Source organism: Ambystoma mexicanum, chromosome 10 (genome assembly GCF_040938575.1).
Source record: "Ambystoma mexicanum isolate Mex_15411 chromosome 10, UKY_AmexF1_1, whole genome shotgun sequence".
Taxonomy (NCBI): Eukaryota; Metazoa; Chordata; class Amphibia; order Caudata; family Ambystomatidae; genus Ambystoma; species Ambystoma mexicanum.
In genome coordinates this window covers 1,628,680,751-1,628,703,843 of record NC_090932.1, presented here as the reverse complement: position 1 = coordinate 1,628,703,843, position 23,093 = coordinate 1,628,680,751, and the positions used below count along the sequence as shown (strand labels likewise).

At 45.2% G+C, this 23,093-nt stretch overlaps 1 protein-coding gene across 2 annotated transcripts in view; it reads left to right on the top strand.

The window, feature by feature from the left end:
* The window catches only part of TANGO2 (transport and golgi organization 2 homolog), a 1,266,594-nt gene that overhangs the window by 1,174,871 nt on the left and 68,630 nt on the right, over positions 1 to 23,093 (top strand). The window lies entirely within an intron of this gene.

Genomic DNA, 23,093 nt, shown 5'->3' with positions numbered 1-23,093 from the left:
CCACCATTAAAGCTATAGTCCACCTCTGCAGGGCATTTACATCAGGGCAGCAATCATTTGGCAAACGTAAAACCTGGTCTCCATAATGAGTAATATTTCATCCTTTGTACCTGTGTAACTGAAGCCTTCTGCTGGAGATTAAACATGTCTTTTATTTAGTGAGATCTGCCAGTTGCTCATATTACACCAGGACAGTCCCTGCTGCTTTTGGAGTGTTATAGGATTATTTGGGGATTACATTGCTTTTGGATTTTTAACACTAAGGATTACTAATTAACATGCAATCCACTGCCATCTACTGAGCGCAATTGGATTATCTGCAATTAAACACGATTTAAAGACCATTTAAATGATTGGAAAAACCCATTAGTTATGTACTTTCAATCCTTCATTGTTTTGGTCGGGTAGTTTAGTCTATACTGAACAGTTGGCCATCTATTCTGCCATATAGAGAGCTGAGTAGTGGGGGTCTATGAGGGTGTAGGGGACAAGGAAAAGCAAGTGCATACATCTGTGCAGGCAACATTCCCATGTATGTAAGCTTGTGTGTAGAAAGAAGAAGATTAAGCTGGATTCTTTGCACGCCACGTGCTGGATCTGCAGACACCGCCTTTATTTCTCCTTTAGTTTCCCTTCCTCTGTGAGTGGTTGAGGACCGCGCGCAATTTGAAGGCATGTTCAATAAGAAAACCTTTAAGATAGAAACAATGTGATTGGAAAATTTGGCAGAAGTTAAAACATTAAGATGTTTTATCCTTGAAAAATATCTCTGTCCCCTTTTGAAACATGCTGCAGGAAGTATGTCTTTTATCAGTGCCTCACAAGGGGGCATGTGCAGGGAGCCCTCCACATTAAGGCTGTTGTGCCCTACGGGTGATACTGCCACCTGCACTTGGTCTCTGGGATTTATTGAGATGGTTACTATAAATTAAGGACACGCACCATGTGTTCCTATATTTAGCACAAAAAAGGGGGGATTGATCAGCAGCCCACGCAACTCCAACTTAGATTTAAATATGATATGATAGGTTATTTATAATGCGCTTAAATACCCAGAGGTTTCTAAGCGTGGACCCAGGGATCGCATCCGCGTCGTCTTGCTTTCAAGGGGAGTGCGTACCTCTGAGCTAGCCTCCAGGGACTTAAACAGATATAATCTGTTTGAGTCCAAATGCTGTATCAGAAATTCTTCATGATATTAATGTGTTCACTTAACCCTTCGTAGAAACGTTGCATCAATGTATTACCACTGGATAACACATACAGTCAATTCATGTCGGTGCCGACACGTGTTTCGCTCATACTACTTTGAAACGGCAAGACATAAGGAATTACATAATTAAAAACACACAAATATTGATAAAATCACCTGTACATTGATCACACTGCACTAAATATGAAAATAGTAACCAGAGAGAGGATTTGTCTGCTGAAAGATGCATCTGTTTGGCTCATGGGAAACCCAGGATTCAATCCCAATCCGATGCTTTTACTGGAATGGGTGCATAGGCAGCCCACAGTAAAGCCAAAGAGCTTTCCACCAAATGAAAACCCAACCACTGGAAGTGACCGTAGGCCTCTGAACGGGATCTCATTGTTAGGAGTTTCAAATTGCTTGCATGGACGGCCTGCTGGTTGAAGGTAAGTGCTCAAAACACAGCTATCTCTCATGCCAGGTGCCAGTGGACATAGCACTCACTTTCTTGCCATGTTAAAATCGTGTATCTCCCACATGGATATGGGCTTGGCATTTTTACTACTTAATAACTTGTCTGCAAACCTTGATAGTGTCTGAGAACCTGGCGGCCACAGTCGAGGAGGGGGTATACCGGGACACTGCTGCATTGTACATAGATCTGCAGGAAGCGGTTGGGCTGGGAATTTGGGTACACAGAGCAGGATTGCCCAGACTTTATTACTAAAGAAAATCCACTTGGTGACTCTCACCTGTCCTTACTCCAGAGGTTGCATACCCACACCCCAGAGAATTGCTTGCAAATGACTCTGCATCGTCCACCTCAAAACGCCATCCTACCTTCACAACAACGGAAACCCATTACCCACACAAACCCCAGGCAAGCCAACCAAATTCTTGTACGCGTTCCACTCTGCACACAAAAACAAGCATTCCTCAGTGAGCACCCAGAAACTTGAATGCCCTACCACTCCACATCCGTACCACATCCTCCATCACCTCTTTCTGAAAAAAGTCTCAAAACGTACCTCTTTCCCTACACCTAGTCCAGTCTGACCACCTCCCCTGTCATCCTTGGTCAATCATGATCGTCCAATCCTGTCCTGAAAATGTTGTAACTTCTTGTTCTCCTCCTCCCTTCTGAACTGTGTGCGGTGCTCCTAATCCCTCTGGGTAGGGCTATCACCCTAAGCACCCAGAGCACAACTGTTAGGCAAGATTGTATGCAGTACCCTTTGGGTGCACTACAACAACCCTGACCTCCTGGCTTTAGGAACCCAACATTTGGTATAAATCTGTACTACACAGGTTGGTAGCATGTTGAGCAGCGAGGCTTATCTCAAGAGGGGTCAGTGTGAGCTGCAGGGGAGTTACAGAGAGATTCACAGTGGTAAGTATTCAAATAAACTCTTACACACAAGGTTTCTTGAATAAACAATTATTAATTTATTTATCAGTCAGTTAGAATAAGCCTTCTTGAGAAGCGGCAATATAACAGTAACAATCAAATATACTTCAAAAATACACAGTCTTAATATTTCTAAATCAGTAAGTACCCTTTTGGGATGGCCCACAGACACTACCTACACCCTCGGGTGACTTCAATAGTTAGGGTTCTGGGGACATTAATATATCTCTGTTGCATTTAGAATCAGATTTAAGAGTTTGTCAAAGAGAAAGGTTATTATGATACAACAAGAGATCTCACAAATATTTCTCAAATCAGGTAAGCAACTTTGTAAACCCCCCAATGCAAAGTTAGTTAACCCTTTCCTGGAAGGAAGACCAAACACATTCACAGAGGGAAGAAGAGTCATTCAGGGAGCCAGGCTAAGCCACAGTCAATTTGAGCAAAGGTCTAGGTGAAACTGAAGCACTTCTCAGAGGTAGGTAAAAGTCTTGCACAGTGGGCTTCATTACGAATTTTGCGGTAGCCGTACAGGTAAAACCGGCATGGCTGCCAACAGGGTCGTTTTTTTCCGGCACTCAGGAATGGGCAATAACCGATGTATTACAACCCCGGCGGACCCAGTAATTCCCCATTTTCGGGGGCCGGAAAAAAAGGCTCCCCATCCCCATTGAGCCCCGCAGGGCTGAATGTGAATGGGGAGGTCAGATGTACCGGCACCATTCAGAATGGTGCCGGTGCATCTAACATGGTCTGCTTGCACCCGCACGCAGAACTCGTAGTTTATTGGTCCGGTAACAGCGGTACCGGCAAGCTTACCAGTACCATAGTTACCAGACTGGCAAACTTATATTGAGGCACAATGTTTTTAAAGTCTTTGTAGATAGAAGAATTTAAAGTAGGGCCACAAGCTGTTTAGGCTTGTGAAGTAAAGAAGCTGTCAGCAACTCTACAGAGCAACCACAACAAGTATCACCAACAGAGAACAAGTGCAGTTACACATCGAGAAGTAAGTTCTGTTGGACTGGACAATACCTTTAGCAGCATATGCCTTCTGTTCCTGTGCAGCTCTGCAGATTCTGGGGTTCCTGGGCCTCAGTCGTGGGGAGAAGAGGGAGGACTCCTGCACTGCAATGGGACGATTACCGACCGCAACCGGCAAACTTCAAACAAGTGGCACTTCGTGTGTTTTAGCTCCTCGCGTCTACCGCAAATTACAACACTGCGGTTTCTAGCTGTCAAGATGGAGTTTCCTTTCTACTGGGGTCCCACACTCTGTTGGGGCTCAGGCTCGGTCAGTCCTGCTTCCTGGGAGTCAGGAGGATCTTCCTGGAGCTCTTGGCCAGCTTAAAAGCAGAGCACACAATCTGGTGGTCCTCTCCCTGGCTATACGGTTTCCAGCAGCAACTCTGTGGAAATTCAACCAGCTCAGAAATGGATGTCCAGGTGGCTTCCTTTGGAGTTGATTGGTCCCCACCAACTCAAAGGGAGAAGTCATCCTTGCAGGGGCTTCTCTGTCTATACGAATTTGGAGTTTCAGCACAGCAGCAGGGCTTCACCGGGCAAACCAACGGTCGAGGAGTTGCAGCAGGCGTCCTCTTCAAGTTCTTCTTCCGTTCCTTCATCCAGTGGTCGACTCTGCCTTCCAAGCTAAAAGCCTTGGCTTTTAATCAGGTTTCTTCCATTCATTCCAGTCCACCTGTCAGTCAACCAGCTGGGTGGCTGTCCTTGCCGGACAGTCAGCCGGCCAATCATCACAGAGTGTATTTGGGTCTCCTAGGAGACTAAGCACAGGGAGTTTCGGGCACCTCCCTCACTTCCTGCCCCCACCAGACACCCTGAAGCCAGAGGTGGCTTCACTCATGAATCCCGCAAAAGGCAAAACGAACAAAGGGACCAAAACTGGTTTGGCACGCAGAGTAAATCTCAAGAAGGACATTTCCACAAAGAAGTGGCAAAAAAGAAGACCGGGCCATTTTGACAAAAATGGCACCCTTGGGTGCTTTACTGCAGCTGCGAACGCAGCCTACGGTAAATGCACACCAGGGTAGTTAAAAGTAAACCGCTGCCACCAGCCATTCAGTGAGGATGAGAAGCTAGACAAAGGGGATACAAAGTAACCCCTCCAGCACCCTATTGTAAAATAGTGTGTGCTGGGTCTAGAAAGTTACAAATGTAAGTAAAGTCAATTTCACTTTACTGCTCTGGGAAACAGTAGTTTATCCAAGAGAAGGTATTTAAACCTGAAGGAGCTGTGTGACACAATGTAAAATATGATGCCTATGGAGATTGTCAGACTCCACAACCAAAAGAAACACAGAGTTCAAAATCACATTAAAATACATGAGATAGTGGGAAAAAGGGTCTCACTCTCTCCAAGTGAAAAAATCAAGTCCTCAAAATCCAGCAAAGTTGCTGGGGGTCTCAAAGGTAGAGAGGAATTAGAATATTTCTGAGAATTCTCCCTAACAACAACAAATAAAAGTAAATGATTGCATAGCTGGTTAAATAGCTCAGAGGGTCAATGTGCCTACTGCTGAGATTGATTTGCTGTGTCCATACCTCAAGTTTAATTCAAAGCATTTTACTTTCAGCCTTTCCTCCTGCCATAGTGAATACTTGTATATGTGAATATTGCAGTGAACACTGCGCTTCTATCCGAAGTAAGGACAGGGGACTTCTGAGACTATTTTTTATTTATTGTGCATATGCGCTTATACAACAAGTAAATCGTGTTTCAAGGCACCCACCATGTGACTCATGTAGTGATATGAGTATGAGTGAGTCACCAGTAAGGTAAATCAGTAAGGAAGACTGACAATAGACTTGGGGAACTATACAGTGGGGTGGGGCTGCCAATATATTTGAATGGGAGAGTATGTTTAAGGAGTTGGAGGATAGGCCTCGAGTGGGAGTCTGTATGCCCAGGATGAAGACATGTTGATCACTGTGTCTATCACAGAGGAGTAATATAACACCTGTTATTCACAGCGCTGCAAAGCCTCAAGTTTGTAAATAGTGCTAGAGGTGTAGTAAGAGTGTTTAAACAGCCCATACCCATGGAGCGGTGGCATCACAGATTTCATAAATCCACCCAGAAACCGTCCCTGTCTGTAGATGGAGCATGTGGCAATGACTGCCATTCTCCCTCTGCCTCCCACTTTCAATTCAGCCAGTAGCACTCAGTCATGCTGTTCTATCCACAATAATAGTGTGCTAGGTCAGAAAGAGACAGACTAGATGTTATCATATTCAACAAATTATTTATTGAAATAAGGGGAAAATTGTCTATCTCTATTATGGGCTTCCCTACCTAACAGAACTAACTAGGGTGCTTGTCACCAGTAGGGAAGTCCAAAAAGTAAATAGTCTGTCTTCTGTCTCAAAGCTAATCTCTTCTGGCTGTACCACTAAGGAAAAACAACAAAAGTTCCAGAGGAATGACTCCCTTCTCCTGGGTGGATGTGTCAGCACCTTCCTATTAGGATTGGAACCGCAGATAGCATCTGGCTATCTCTTGTATCAAGTCACTTAGTTCATAAAAGGGTTTGCTCCGCACCCTGTTCTTGGGTGTCCTTGACTCCTGCTGTTCCTCTCTCTAGGTGTTCCAACACCTAAGTATTCCGGTATTTAGTTATTCTCATGGCCAGTTATCAGTCTCTTTCTCTACAGTTCCTTGAATACACTTTTTCCTTTTTCCCATACAAGGATTCTTTTTTCCTTGAGCTCTTTACTGGGACCTGTATTAAACATTCACTTAGTAGTCTCATTCTTCTTGTAATCTATCCACTCACAGGGACGAGTAGACTGTGCTTTTAGATGGTTTACACCCTTTGTAATGTTGGCCCATTCACTGGCGAGAGTAGGCTAAGTCCCTGAATGCTTCCCTCCCTTCTGAATCTTACACCAATCACTGGGACGAGTGTGCTGAGTCTCCGACTGCGTTTCATCTTCTTAATGTTGTACCATTCACTGGGACAAATAGGCAGAGTCCCTGAATGATTTCCACTCTTCTTAATGTTGTCACATTCACCAGGACGAGTACGCTGAGTCCATGAATGATTCTCACTTTATTTAATATTGTGCAATCCATTGGGATGAGTAGGGTTACTCCAATTGTTATATTCAGCTTTCTTAATTGGAGGAATATGCTTGTCCCCTTCATTACATACGCCGTGTCTCCAGCTCTCTACATTACCTGTAATGTAAGGAGTCTGCGTCACCGGGTCAGCGTTCTCCTTCTCTTCTCTGTGATTGATCAGAGCGGCTCTCTGGCTCAGGTTTGCAGGACGCGCTTCTGTGTCGGGATGTGGTATCGGCTATGAAAGGGTTTCTCGCTTGTTTCCCCTCCAAGCCGCCACTTCTCCCTTCCAGTTCTCTCTCTGGATTCTCCTTCCGTGGATAGACTCTCATGGGTCCATCCTTTGCGTGCTGCCTCTCCCACACACTAAGGTTAGGGCTCTTCTCAGGCCCTTCTCGAGTGTCCCTCCTGGGACTCTGACAGGCTTTCTCCAGCCAGTCTCTTGTACCTTGTACTGCGGGCACTTCTTCTCGGTAGCTTCTTCCCAGCGTGTACAACAGTGTTCTCTCTGGGCTCCCACCCTCCTCGATGCAGCTGTTTTGAAACTCCCGGCTCTCACACTCCCATTCGCTAGCTCCTCCCCTTCGTATGATGGTCTTCTGGAGCTTTCCCAACTTCTCAGGATAGCCCTTCATCTGTTTCTGGGTCACAATCGTTATGATTCTCTTTGGTTCCTTTGTCTCAGTACCTTGTGAGCACTTATTCTTTATTCCACTTGTAGTTTTGCTCGTCTCAGTCTTAGGTAAGTATGTTTCTTCAGTTTACACATTACAGTAGTACATACAAGAGATTTCTAGTTAAGTTGTGATGTTAAGAGATGTCATCATTGATGATCTTACTGGTGACATCACTAATTACATCATCTATGATATCACTGATGGAATTTCTGATTAGATTACAGCACTAACCAACTATGGCCAGTGCCCACGTCCAATCCCTGTGCCCACTCCAAAAAGTGGCTCACAGTTACAAATGGCTATTCATTCCGTTTCTGACACTGTATGATTAGTACCCAATGGGGTGTATTTGGATAAAATGGGATGCAATTGAAATTGTGCATTTTAAAGAATATTTATTCAGCAACATTGATCAAAAAGATTAGCTGCATAGCGAAGTGACTCATCAAACTTGCCCACCACATTGTCCCAGAAAGTGGCCAACTATGACCCCAGAAAACTGGACCACGCTAGCTTTTTGTGTTTTTGGTTCAGGCATTTGCCCTGTTGCCCACTCCAAACCTGGATCTGGGGCCACCAGCTTGGCCACAATAATGAAGCAGCCAAGGGGCGTTAGGACTTTGATGCCAGAGGGGAGTGATTTGCAAGGTGGGGGTGGGGGAGTGACGGGGGACAGCATTGGCCTCTGGTCAGTGCTGGGGGCTTGGTGTGCTGGGGGCTTAGGGTCTGGCATTGGAGTATAAGGGCGGGTGCTGCAGAACCCTCTGTGTGAAGTATTTGTTGGTAAGCATTGGTAGAAGTAGCCTCCTAGAAGAAAATGTTGAACGCCTTGTTTTTCTGAAATTTAACCTTCCCCTTACAGTAGGGTGACCAGATTTTCAAAACAAAAAACCGGGATGGCCAACAACATAAAAGAGAGACTACCCCATCGCAGCCCACCAATTGCCGTCCCTCCCCCAACACGCCCCCACAACCACCCCCAACCATATTTCCAGCACTTCTCCTTTCTATAAACTGTATATAATCTCATTTGTGCAGTTTTGTCCGTGAATTGTGGCATGTTAATTCAAAACGAGCGTTAGCTCTAATTGATATTACATGGCTTGCTGTACAATAATTTCCAAGCTAGTCTCTGTGGCACAGTCAGTAAGTGTTCTGACTTGTACCTGAGAGGTTCGGGGTTCGAGCGAAACCTCCAACTTCAAAATTCTGAAAGTGTTGTGAAAAATAATTAACGTTGTAATTACCGTAGCCACCCAAACATGCAAACCCTGCAAGGGGTTTCAAAAATGAAAAAACTCCCGGGACCCCGGGACGGAGTGTGATTTCCCCGGACTGTCCCGGGAAAACCCAGACGTCTGGTCACCCTACCTTACAGGTTACTCTTATTTGTGAAATACGATTAAAGTAGACTTGGGCTTTTTCCCTATGTTTTGTATTTATTTTTGTCTTTTTAATAAACTTACAGAGATACGTGTCCAATTAATAAACGTGAATACCCATGCAATAGAATGTCTCCTTAGTTTATTAATTGAAATGTTCTTTATTATGCCCTAGAACTATTCGGCTCTCTATTCGGCTCCTGCTGAATAGCTGGACTAACTATTCGGTATTCGGCTGAATAGTAAATTAACTATTTGGTACACCCCTAGTTATTTTCAGTCCCTACCCTATCTTTCTAGTAAATCATCTCCCAGCAAAAACCAGAGCCATACATCCTCTCTTTATTGACTCTTACACACACACAGACATCACTTTGGCACTGGGACGAGGAAGAGGCATCAAACACTGAAGAAAGACTGTTTGGCCCGGTGCTTTCTAGTCTTTGTAAAACCTTAATTGAAGCTGATAACTTTAAAATGAAGACGCAATGGCAAGAGGTGGTCTCCTTCTTCTTTGAAACATGGCGGGACACAGAACGAGACGCAGAGACCCGTAGAAGCTGCAGCAGTAGAGGAGCAGGAACCAGAGAGAAGCCAGGCTGAGACTCTGAGTAAGTCGGGTGAAGTTGAACCAGCATTGTGGAACCCTGCAGAGACGCTGGGAGCAGAGGGAAGCTCCCCGGGTGTTTACAGCTGCCGACCAGCGAGGACAGTGCTTACCAGTGCTCCAAGGAAGGCAGCGGGACGAAGCGAAGTCCTTTGGAAGGGAACCCAAGGCCGTGGAAAGGTGGCGCGAAGTAGCAAGAACCAAAGGAGGTTTTCCAGCACCGTACCCGAGCTGACAGACACACAAATGGTAACCGGTGAGTCTGCCCAGAAGGCAGGGGGGACACCAGGGCATGTTGATTGCACAAAGGAAGCTAAGAAAACTTGAATACATTAAAGGTCAGAGAAAAAGGGGCCGAGAACTGTTAAAGAGGCAAATATAAAGAAGCCGCCATTAAATTGAATGAAGAAAGAGTTGAATAAGCATTGTCTTGAGCTAAATGAACATTGTAAAGAGGCAAACAAGCATTGCCAAGAGTCAAGTAAGCATTGCCAAAATTCAAGCAGATATTATTAAGCATTACTGAAAGATATGAATGGTTGTGAAAAGAAAATCTGTATGCAAGAGAAAGCACAATGAAACCTGGAAAGGGTGCCAGGCGCTTTGGTCAAGAGAACTGTAACAGTGAAGGGGTTTCTTAGCAGGAGAGTGTACTGGGAGGTTTATGTTGGTCTTTGTAAGTAAAAGCTACTAAACAAGTGAATGGTGGCAGTGGTGAGCCGTGATAAAGCATCAAGAGGATGTGAAATGAGAATAAGTTAAACATCACTGTGAAGCTGAAACCGTGGCAAGGTTCCTATGAAGCAGACACAAGGAAGGTGTGTCAGTTACGTGACCTGTAATGGGTGGACTGTGGGGTCCGACATTGTATACAATTAGATGTGAGGGCAAGTATAGGTTTTGGACACAGACAGACATTTGCTTTAGACTTTGTAAGGAAGGCATGGTATCAACATTAGACACACACACAATAGATGCAAGTTTTAAAAACCTTTATTTTGGAGTTTACTGGGGTTGGTGAAATTCCTAACTGGCCCTAACTTTAAAATGGGATTAATCTCGACCATTAAATAAACAACAAACAAGTCCAAGTCAGTCTAGTCAAAATAAGTAGGCCTACACTAAGAAAAACCTAACCTTGCCCTCCTTCTCTAATGCCAAATGTGTAATAGGAATACAAAAAGGAAAAATAGTGTCTTAAAAGAAATGTCAGAATGGCTTTAGTAAAAACTCCCTTCCCCACGTTCAGAAGCACAGCGTCTCGGGAGTTCCTTAAAAGTGATATATGGATGGCACAGTTCTATCAGTCTTGCACACTCTGGCTTGCTAGCATAATTCAACATTTCTCTTGGGCTCCAAGCTTTTGACAGTCTAATCCATGCTTTAGGCGCCGTCCACCTTACCACAAATACACAGTTCTGGTCCTGGCTTTCACTTTGCCAAAAATTCAACACAGGCTTCCCTCTGCCGGGCTCGAGCCTGTCTTTCTTTTGTGGGGGTCCCCTTCTCCACGTTCTGTCCTTCACACTTTTTTACTGCCGAAGACTTTCGAAACTGCAAGGATTTTACATAGACCTCGGCATGACCACTTTGACTTCCTTTTAGACAATTTGGCAATCAACAAACCTCACAAAACCAATGTTGCTTGGTACTTGTAGCTTCACCTTTGCCCTCTTGGCACCTTTTCAAAGTTCATATACAACACCAATGCTTCTTGGTACTTGTAGTCTCTACTTTTGCCATCTTGGCATCTTTCAAAGATCATATCCACTTTACTTTTGCCCTTTTGGCGGTTTTCAAAATTTAACAGATTGCTTTTCTCTTAATCCACTCTCATTCGGGATCGTGGTTACTTTCTTGTCTTCATTTCCCGCTTTCCATAACTCAGAACATTTCACAGAGACTTTTTCGAAATGTGCAATTCCGCTTTGCAGGTCCACTCTGTTACTTTGTATACTTTACTCTTCATTCATTAATTGTTTTCTTCAATACACGTTTTATCGGCACGTGCACAACCTTCAACTTTTGCTACATGCTTTCTTTCGCTTTTAACACAAACCGGGCTTTTGTTGCCCTCGATTACTCACTGGTCATGTTAATTAAGCTTCTGTCTTCAATGTTGTTCACGTAGCAGTCAAGGCCGTTACCAATGCCTCCTCTTCTCCTCCCCAACTCCGTCGTTCACCCAGGAGGGTAGCGGGCCACCTGGAAGCACTTTGAAGGTTTCCCTTTTCCACTTATTCGGTTTCGGTCATGGAATACTTACGGCTTCCCAAAAGGATAGAATTGTCGCTTGGGTTTCTCTCATTCTCCACAGCAGCCGATCAGTCCCTTGGCCTTCCAACTTCCATAGTGTGGTTCGCATAAGCCCCGAAAGAGCTGCTCCTTCTCGTCCCAGCCTCACTCAGAATGTGCCTGTGTGCGCCACCTTTAACCTGTCAGGGAGTGTTAACAAGTGGCAGGTGTATGTGATTTGGATTACGTGCCTGACTCTGCCTTACCTCATTAGAGGGACAGAGTGATTGCAAGTCAGTAGAGGTAATCCTCCTGGCCTCATTCCTCATCTTCCTCGCTCAGTAGTTTGATCAATGTGACGTGTGGAGGAATTATGGGAGTTTTAGTTTCCCAAAAATAAGCAGGGCTAGCGGTTAGATGGGTTAGCGGAAAAGGGGGATACCATGTCTCACCAGCAGGTGTTTCACCCCCACCTCCAGAAGATCCCCTACCCAGGTGATCCTCCCTGCTTGTCCACCCCCAGGGTTGGGATCCAAAGGTGATGGTCTTTCCCTGGCCACTGAGTATGGGTGCCCCGGGGACTAAGATGTGAAACACCCTCTGGTTTTTCACAACTTCCTGACAGAGACTATCATCAGTTTTGTTTAGGTAGGGAAATCCCACCTTAGCATAGGGCAAGTTAGGACTTTTTCCAAACCCTTTCTTTGACTTAATAAATGTTTATAGCCCAAACTGTATTCAGTTTTCTGTGTCTACTTCATGATGCCTGCACACATTAAGTCTGATTCCATCGCACATGTAATCTGTGGTGTTATATATCATGTAAACAGTGATGTTACCAGTGATTCCACCAGTGATGTCATCAGTGATGTAATAGATGATGTAATTAGTGATGCCATTAGGAGTGTCATCTGTGATGTCATCATTGTGGTCATAGGCTGCACAACAGGGGTGCAAAGTTAAGGTGGCTTTAGCTGAATTTCAGGGAGGGGGTTGCGTTTTCAACTAAACGTCCCTGCAACTAAAGGGTTTTCTTTGAATTTCAAGGGTTTTGTTATTCCATAGATGTTTTCTGCACCACTGACCATGGCTTTCAGCATGGCCAGTAGCCTCAGCCGTGCCCTTTGTCCATGTTGGATCACTACCAGTCCACTAGCCATGTCCAGACTGTGCACTAGCCATGGCCTTGGGTTGTGCCCTCTCTATATCTTAAAATAGGTGCAACCCAACGCTCAAAGATGTTCATCAATCACAGAATGATTTGACCTGTTTTCACAGTGGTATTGTTATGTATAAAAGATGGCAGGCTCTGAGAACCCACAATGTTTTTAGGCATTGTGCAGTGAGATTACATTATTTGCCAAGGATCAGACACTTTGGTTAAGCAGCCGGTCTCTTGGTGACTGTTGTGATACATTGCACGACCCCAACTAACCAGATTTAAGAAGCACGAAAAATGGAAATAAATGACCGGTTGCAAAAATAACATATGCCCAGGTACTTTTGCCCCATAGCAGAGATCAAAAGCTGGGCCCCATGAATAGTGAAAATTTATCTTAAAGTGAAATATACAAATGTAGATCAAGTGACCTCCCCCTTCGAAGAAAGTCTGCATGACAAAATAACATTGGACTTTTAAAAAATAGTAATGAACATCAGAAAAATAACCTGAAAGAGGAAATGTTCCAATAAATATGCTGACAAAGTATAAAAGGTGCTCCCCTTTTAAAACAAGCAATCTGTCATAAAATATTCCCATGAAAACAAAATCCCAATACGAAACAAGTGCTTGTGGTCTTGTGTTTAAGCGTCTGCACTTGGAACATGACAACCTTAGTAAAATCCTGGTAGCCAAATACTTGAGCAAGCTTGCCAACCTCAAAGAAACCCAAAGGGTTGTGTCCGCCCTCTGAAAAAGGTACGCTGTCCACCCACATGCGTCCTTTACTTGTGCCCTGAAAAACAGCCACAATCAGGGAAAAATAACTAAACCAATGTCCAGGATTACAACCTCTCTTGCGACATCCTGGGCAAATACTCATGACATACTTGCCCTCTCTTAACGGGGGGCCGCCACCTTCGTCGCTTTGAAGCTAAGCATGTCCATCACATTTACCGCATGGATTGGATTCCTGGATACCTATTTCCAGTGTATGGACTATATATAGCCGGGACTATGTGTAGTTTTATAACCGTAAATATCAGAAAACGGCTGAAATTCCAAGTGCCCCCCTCACCTTTGCCTGCTCCCCCACTCCCAGATGGCCTTCTCACCTCCTTTGCCCTCTCACATTCCCTCCACAACACACAGTGTTTCTGTGACACAGTTTGACACAGTTTGATTTGAGATGTCTATTTGCGGTTATTCAGTCCGATAGCTGAGCTACAGAAATGCTTTGTATTGCAAACTCACTCCCTAGACCCCCTCCAGCTCCCAAATTTCACTTGGTATCCTCTTGCGCCCCACCCCCTCACCTCTAGCCTGATGGCATTTGCATGTTTTGTTGACCTGCAAATGGCCTCATTCTAATCCTACGGGTGGTAACATGAGGCAGGATCACATGGGAGGTTACGGCTGTTATGCAGAAGTGTTAACTCGGTTAGGAGGGACGCAGTATTCATCCTCTTCTGAGGATGAGATTCCCCCAAATACCTAGATATCTAATGGCAAACTGTCAATGTACGGTTCGCTCTGTTAGAACTTCTCAAAGTACAGAAGATGAAAGCTCTTTTAACCAACATAAAAGTGGTACATTGAGGGTTCAGGAAGCTAACATCACAACTTCTAATTGTTATGATTCTGCCTTATGTAGAGGTTTAAAACCCAATGGTAAACCACCAACTCTTTTAACAACCTCACATAAGTATGACCACTCTGTTAACAAATCAGCTTACGTTAACTGATCATAAAAGGAACAAAAACATTATGGACTTTCAAGTCCCATAATGCTTGTAGTACAGGGCCGATGAAGAGGGGGTCAGAGTTGTTGCAGTCTAGCTGTTGTGATGGAAAGCACCTGAGTGGGACCTTTAAATATATAAATGGGTTCCGGGTGTAGGAGGGATGAGAAGCTGATGGTGTAATAGTGGCGATAGCAGAGCGCTGTGCAGGAGATGCTGTAAATGCAGCAGAAGCGTGGCCTTGCAGCGAATGCGCAGTGGGAAGCGGCTCTGAAGGAAGCTACGAAGTGTGGGAGACGAGCTCCCGACATGCCGTGGACTGCTCCGGTTTGGATGGCGCACCAGAGATCAAGGCAAACTGGACGCAACCCTCCTGATAAGGGATACTGCTTGGGGAGGGATTGTAATCTGCATTGCCAGCAGCCAAAAGATGGCACAAATGTAAAACAAAAGACACAGGAGCAAAGCCCTCAGTGTAGGAGAGGCCAAGAGGGAGAGAACTGTAACCTGCGTTGCCTTCAGTCAAGAGGCACCAAAATACTAATACAGAAACAATACCAATTTGGGAAGACCCATAACCCATTTTGTTACGCGTCAAGAGACTATCAAGAGAAGCAGTTGTTGTTCATACCTCCTAAGAATCGTGGTGTGGAGAATTTTGGAACAAGCATTACCACAGAGTACAATTGGAGTAGTAGGAGTTTTATCCTGGCAGTAGATTATACAAGGAAAGGGACCATGAGTAATTAGTCCTGGCAGGCGAGCATACCAGGGAAGAAGAAGATGATTTAAAGTACTGTGTTTGTGGTAACGATTTATGTTGGAAAACAAGTGTGAAATCCATCACCTTGTCTTGTTGAAGTATTGCATTTCAGAAGGTGTTTCCTTGAAAGAAGAAGTATGATTATAAAGCTATCCCGACTGAAGTGTTTCTTTTGAAGCAGAACGATGTGCTAATAATTGCTTGAGTTTTGAGAAAGAACATCTATCCTATGTTATGAACTTGTGTTTTGTGAAAAATACTTTTTATTTTTCCAAGCAAGACACTGTAAATGATTAATAGTTGTGAAAAAGCGTTTGGAAAGAAAGATAATCATTTTGCAAAGTAGAAGGATCTATTACATGGAAGAGACCTTTGGTGCTACGTTGAATGAATCTTTGTTATTGCACAGAACTTTCTTTTATTTGAACTTTGCTCAATGTATTCCTGGCTTGATCCAGGGGAAGGAAGTTCAACCCTGGTCACAAGGAGTATTTCCTAAAGCTTTTGAGTTTGAATTGATATGTTATTTTGTGGATCTTAAGACAGCCAAACAAACCCTGTATAATTGTGTTGTGTATATTAGCGTGAGGGTAAGATACTTTTTGGACACTAGATCACCCTTAGTTTTTTAGGCAGAGACATCTTTGTTAGGATAGAGAAAGATAGGCATTCATCTCACCCTTTTTAGTTAATATAATGGCATCATGTGAGAAAACTCTACCTTTGTGTCCATCTCGCATCTCTGACTCACATATAGTCATCTATTTTGGAGACGGGGCACCCACTTTTCCATTAAATATTAAAAAGTCTGCTAGACGGAATAACCCCAAACCACACATGGATCACGAGTCAACGCTTTGTGCCCAAGTTGTTTCAGACCTGGGACAAATCTGTCCAGCGGTTCGGGCTGTGCGGGGGAGCAAAATGTATCTTTTTGTGTAGGGGAAGATGAATGAGGACTAGGCCGCAATTTTTAATGTTTTGCTTTTTTCTTAAGCACTTTTTTATTTTTTAATGGACCTTTCCCAAATGTTGCTGTCTGGTGGTGGGGGGCTGTGTCCCTAATTGTATTCTGAATGTCGGCTAATTCTGTTGCACAAATTGTTATTAGCAATTCATTTTTCGGGGCCCTATGGGAGTCCAACCCACCTTAACTATACCCATCTTAACTAGACCCACCGCCCTATTATATAGATACATACATATATATATTTCTGAGGGTTGTGGATCTGCTTAGATCACATGCTATGCATAGGCTGATATCTAGTGGTAGCCGCGGAGTATTACATTTTTGTTTTTGAAACTCGTAAAAGGATGTCGACAGGGCGTGCCAGTAATACTATCCCTAGTGTGACGTCCACTGTACTCATGGTCCTTCATGCATCAAGGTCCCTCAGATTGTTTTTTCCGCCATCGTAGTTAGAAGCATATCAAAGAGTTCCTTCTTCTGGCTGACGCCATTACGTAGAAAAAGTTTAAAGTTAGACTTTCTTTCTGTCTTTTCGAAGACTGTACACAGCAAGATCTCTGGCGACGGCTTTCGAGAACAAGAACATACGTCGGCGACAACGACTCCTGTCTCGACGGGCTTTGTCTGCGGCCTACCTATGCCCCAATGGGCCTCGCCCTGTAAGGTAGGGAGAGTGGGGTGAGGTCATAGTCCATCTCACTTAGAGAATGCATATTCTCCTATACTTCCTTGTATTCCGCCAGGCTGCCATCTTTCCACACTATGGAAAATACACCTTTTAAATTCTGTCCTTCCTGTAACAGGAAGTTTCCCTGGAAGGATTCACACCGAGTGTGTAACCTCTGACTCCCTAGGGACCACGCTGAAAAACATTGCAAGTACTGTAAACTGTTTAGGCCAAAAACTTTCAAGGACTGGAAGACTAAGCACTGGGCCCACCAAGCCATGCAGGCCAAGGTTGCCATGGATGTCGAGATGTCGAGTGAGACTCCATCGATGGCAGCATTGGCATCCTAGGTGATGCCGAGGGCGATCGGGACACAATGGATTCCCGCGTGTGAGCATGCCGACGGTTGTGCTAGGGAGACGACACCCGGCGACTCAAGCACCTCCATGACACGCGACACTAAGCACATCCTCCAGGGCCGACAGTGGAGCAAGACGTCGACCGATAAGCCACACGCATTGCAGGGAAGTCCTCGGGTTCTGGCGACCAGGCGTGACGCGTCGACGGCCCCTACTAAAAATTCCAAAATTAGCAAATTAATTAAGATACACATCTCTGATACCATGCCCAAGGCAAAGATGTAGAAAAACTCAAAGTCCTTGACGCCCCAAGCCTCAAAATCTCAAGGTTCTAAGATTAGGGATTATTCTACCCCTAAAGACACCTTGTCAGGGGCAATGCATCACAAACAGCCCCCTGCCCCAAAGCCTCTGCCTATCCTCAGTGTTGCCAACCTCCTCCCAGTGGACCCCGGAACAGTTTGATAGGGTAATGAGGAGAATGTCTAGTTTTGTACATTTCTCTGATCAACACCCAGATCAATTTACCAGCCTCCAGGGACCCCCTCAGAGTGAAGCAGCTAACAAACAGAGTGACGCCAAAAAAGCCTGCTTGGACACAACACAAACTAATACCTCGTCATATCAAGACGTGACCCAGGACACATATTATTACGACACTCACGGATCTTAAGACCCTGGCTCATTTACAGACCCAAAAGACCAAGAAGGACATAGATTATTTCTATGATGATGATGACGATGATTTATACATCATCCAATCCCCAGACCATACCGACCAACTAGTGTCTGATTCCCCGGTGGACAACGAGCTGCAATACAATGACAAGCTCTTCAAGGCTGCAGAACACTTCAAGATAGATGCCCAGGAAGCTAAAGTCGATAAAGACTCTGTAGAGGGCATCCTTGGGGATAAGAGATCTGCAGCACAGTTCATTCCACTGCTTCAATCTTTCAAGAGGTGTGTTCAGCCTTCTCTACATACCCCCAACCTGACAAGAGCAGTCAACCCATGTATTGAAAACATGTTTGGACCACCCCCATCAGACCTATTGTACATTAGGGGGCAGCTAAAGCCCGACTTTCTATTAGTCAACACCACAAGGAAGAGAGCAGGAATACCTTTAGCCTCTGCCGAAGCCCCCCCTGACAAGGAGAGCAAGAAGATCTACACCTTGGGCAGGAAAGTAGCTTCTTTTGGCTGCTTGTCAAGTGAGGATAGCTAACAACACAATGCTATTGTCCAGCTATAAATGCCACAAGTGGGACGAGGTCGTACAACAATAGACTCGGTCCCAGAACCCCTAAAAACACAGCTCTTACAAACTGTCACTCTAGGGAGACAAGTAGCAAGCTGCATTCTTAAAAATAACTCAGACGCAGCAGACAATGCGGGGCAAATTGTGGCAGAAGGTACCCTTATCAGATGCCATGTATGGCTTCGTCAATCAGGTTTCAAATTGGAGACCCAGGCTGCCCTTTTAAACATGCCCATCCTCCTCAAGAGGGGGCTCCAATCCTCCTAAGCAATGACTACCCGCTACAGGTCCTCTCCCATGCCTCTCCAGTAGGAGGTCGTATTTCTCACTTTACCCATGCATGGGAGGGGATTACTTCGGACAAGTAGGTACTTTCCACCATTGCATAGAGCTAATAAAAACACTGGCCAACCACCCACCAAGACAAAGACCGACTACACAAGAAGAACAACGCATCCTGCTAAAAGAGGTCAAGGCACTGCTACTAAAGGATGTCACAGAAATCGTCCCAGCAAACCAGGTACACAAGGGTATTTATTCAATGTACTTCCTTGTGACGAAAAAAGATCTAACTATGTGCTTTGTCCTAGACCTGTGCCCTGCAAACACCTATATCAAGCCACAAAAGTTCTGCATGACAATGCCAAAGGAAGTAATTCCACTGCTAAAACAGGGGGACTACATGGCAACCTTGGACATGAAAGATACATACTTTCATATTTCAATGTTCCCAGTAGACAGAAGATTCCTGCGCTTTAAACTAGCGAATCAACACTACCAATTCGAGGTGCTGCCCTTCGGCATAGCCTGCGCTCCAAGGGTATTCACCAAGGTACTAGCGGTAGTGGCAGCGCACCTATGCAGAGAATCAATCCCAGTTTACCCTTATCTGGACGACTGACTGATAACAGAGGAATCCCCTCAAATTTGCAAGCAAAATACCAAAGAACTATCAATCTTCTGTTCCAATTGGGATTCTCAATCAACAAGAAAAAATCAAGTCTCGTTCCACGCACACCAAAACAGTTCTTAGGAGCTGTCATAAAAACAGAAGAGGGTGTAGTCTTCCCGTCAGACGAAAGAGTGCAAAACATACTGCTGCAAATACCTCAGTATCTAACTGGTTGCCAAATAATCGTACGCAAAGCAACGCGCTTGCGCAGGATGATGGCTTCATGCATTTACCTGGTTCTGCATGCACGGTTGCGCACGCGCCCTATGCAGGAGTGGTTAGCACAACAGTGGTCTCAGGCAAGCTGTCAGTGGGACAATCTAGTGGTTGTTTCGCTTACCTTGGTTCAAGCACTACGCTGGTGGACAAAGGAAAATCTGTTGAAGGGAAAGCCATTTCACAACCCTACAGTGCAAGCGATTGTCACAACAGACGCATCTCGCACTGGGTGGGGAGCCCATTACCTGCACCACACAGCGCATGGCCTGTGGACCCTTATCAGAGCCCAAAATCACATACACCTTTAGAGCTAATAGCAGTGCTCAAAGCCCTATAAACATTTCAAGTGCATCTGTCAGGCCAAACAGTACAAAACTCCTCACAGACAGCACCACCGCCATGTTTTACGTACACAAGCAGGGAGGCACTCACTCTCCAAGTCTGTCCAGGCTAGCACAAAACATTTGGAAGTGGGCACTCAAGTGGAACATGTACCTAGTGTCGCAACATTTTCCAGGGGTACTTGATTCCCTAGAAGACTCATTAAGCAGAGATCTTCTACCCAAAGAGTATAAGTGGCAGCTCAGAAGAATCATTTCAAACAATATTTTTTCACTCTGGGACTATCCTCCGTTAGACTTGCTAGACTTGTTCGCCACAAGCCAAAACACACAATGCCCAGACTTCCCATCCTTGATCCAAGGGGAACGCCCTGTGGATGAGCTGGTCAGGGAAATTTGCCTACGCTTTTCCCCCAAAACTGCTACTGAGCAGGATAGTGAACAAAATGCACCAGGAACAAGTGACGCTAATCCCGGTTGCTCCCATTGGGCGAGACAACCTTGGGTTCCGCATGTGTACAAACTGGCGATGTGCGATCCAATCAAACTCCCGTGCCCTTTCAACATACTCAACCAACATGGTGGGACAATGTTTCACCCACATCCACAATTTATTAACTTGGCAGCTTGGTTCCTGAAGTCATGGGCCCTCATTACGAGCATGGCGGTCTGGGAAGTACGGTACTAGTAAGCATGCCGGTATCGTACTTCCCGGACTGCCATACTATGGGCTCTGCTCGCGGGAACCGTTTGTAACGGCACCCGCGAGCAGAGCAAGTTGGATGCACCAGCACCATTCTGAATGGTGCCGGTGCATCCAACGTCCCCATCCCCATTCAGCCCTATGAGGCAGAATGGGGATGGGGAGGCTCTTGATTCCGGCACCCGAAAATGGGCACTTACAGGGTCTGCCGAACTTGGCATGGCCTGGTTCATGCCCATTCACGGGTGCCGGAAAAAATGCAACTCCGGCGGCAGCCGTGCCGTTTTTAACAGCATGGCTACCGCCTGAGTTGTAATGAGGGCCATAGAGTTTGGCCATTTAAAATTGCCTCAAAGGTGTATGGAAATCCTCAGGGAGGCACGCAAACCAAACACCAGACACTGTTACTTTAACAAATGGAAAAGATTTGTAATATGGTACCAGTCAAAAAATGTAAACCCGATCGAATGTACTCCATCACACATTCTTCATTACATGCTCCACTTACTAGACTCCAGTCTAGTATTCAACTCCATCAAGTTTCACCTAGCGGCTCTATCCGCGTATACCACTTCTCAAAGCAAGGTGTCCTGGTGGAAAGTCCCTGTCATTAAGGAATTCATGGAAGGATTAAAAAGGCTTTACCTCCCCCCCATTTCAAACCCGCCTCCAGGGTGGGATCTAAATGTGGTACTTGCAAAGCTCATAGGTCCCCCCTTTGAGCCTATGCACAAATCCAGCCTTACACACCTAACATATAAACAGCTTTTCTGGTGGCCATCACCTCCATAAGAAGAGTCAGTGAACTACAAGCTTTGTCAGTGCAAGACCCTTTCTTTGTTATCTACAAAGCCAAGCTGGTACTAAGAACACACTATAGGGTTTAATTCGAAAGCAGATTCACAGGTGGGACAAGAAGTGCTAAAAACATCTATTTGCTGTTATACCTTCTCACAACCCACCACATTCTCCAGACACTGCTTGCTAATCTATGCATAGCATGGGATCTAAGCAGATCCACAAGCCTCAGAAGGGATACATTACTCACCGTAATCGTATTTCTGATGCTTGTATCTGCTTAGATTCACATGCGCCCACCCTTCCTCCCCTGTGGAGTAGAAGGTGCATAGATGTTTTCTGGTTAATCTACTCTTATCAGCTTTATTACATCTGTACTCACGCTACACTTCTTGCTACCTCATGTCAGAAACAAAACAATATGAGGGACCTCGACGTGTGAAGGACCATGGGTACAGTGGACCCCACACTAGGGATAGTCTAAGGATAGTATTATTGGCACGCCCTGTCAACATCCCTTTTTGAGTTTCGAAAACACAAAATGTAATACTCTGTGGCTACTACTAGATGTCGGCCTATGCATAACATGTGAATCTAAGCAGATACAAGCATCTGAAATACGATTACTGTGAGTAATGTATCATATATATATATATATTGCTGCATAGAATCACATGCTGTGCATTTAGTCCGACATCTAATGGTAATTGCTGAGTATTGCATCTTTCCATAGAAGATCGAAAGGGGACGTCGACATGCGCGTGACTGTAACACTATCCCTAACGTGACGTGTAGTGTACCCAAAATCCCTCACGGGTCGAGGTCCCTAAGATTGTTTTTTCCGCCCAACTAGTTGGTCGCCTTATGCGGAGCTCGCAAGAGTTGATATTGCTCATTAATAATTTCTTTGTCCCACGGCTGATGGTCGTCTAGTCTACGCTACTTCTTTTCGACGACTACTTCGTGGACTCCTACACCGAAGACATCCGCTACTGCCCGGCGACTGCTGCATTGATCGACGTCTGTCGACCGCATGGCTTCGGCCCTCCGGCCAGGCCCTTACAGTATGGAGAGTGGGGCCGTGGGTTGATTCTTTTTGAAAATGCATTTCCTTTTCCCTTCTCTTTCCCTCTTTGGTCTGGCTGCCATCTACTTCTGCTATGGAGAGGATGGCATTTAACTGTTGTCCGTCGCGCAGCAGAACATTCCCCTGGAAAGACACCCATCGGAGATGCAATAGGTGCTTACCTTGTGACCACAACAAATGTTCTTGTAAGTCCTGCAATTTCTTTTGTCCCAAGACGTTGAAGGACAGACGGACAAATCGGTGGGCGGCCTATACAATGCAGGCCGAAAGTTGTTCCCCCATTGGCGCCTTTGCTTCAGATGACTAGGACTCCAGCGGCAGCTATGGCTCTGACCTAGAAGCTATTGACCTTTCGGCGGAACCCTCCGGTTCCCAGATGTCTGTCCACAGCCTCGACAGATTGGCCACCGGTTCTGTTTTAGGGAGTTCACACCCCGGCGACAAGGGCACACATGCGCCACTTAAGCCACAACACACAACCATTTGACG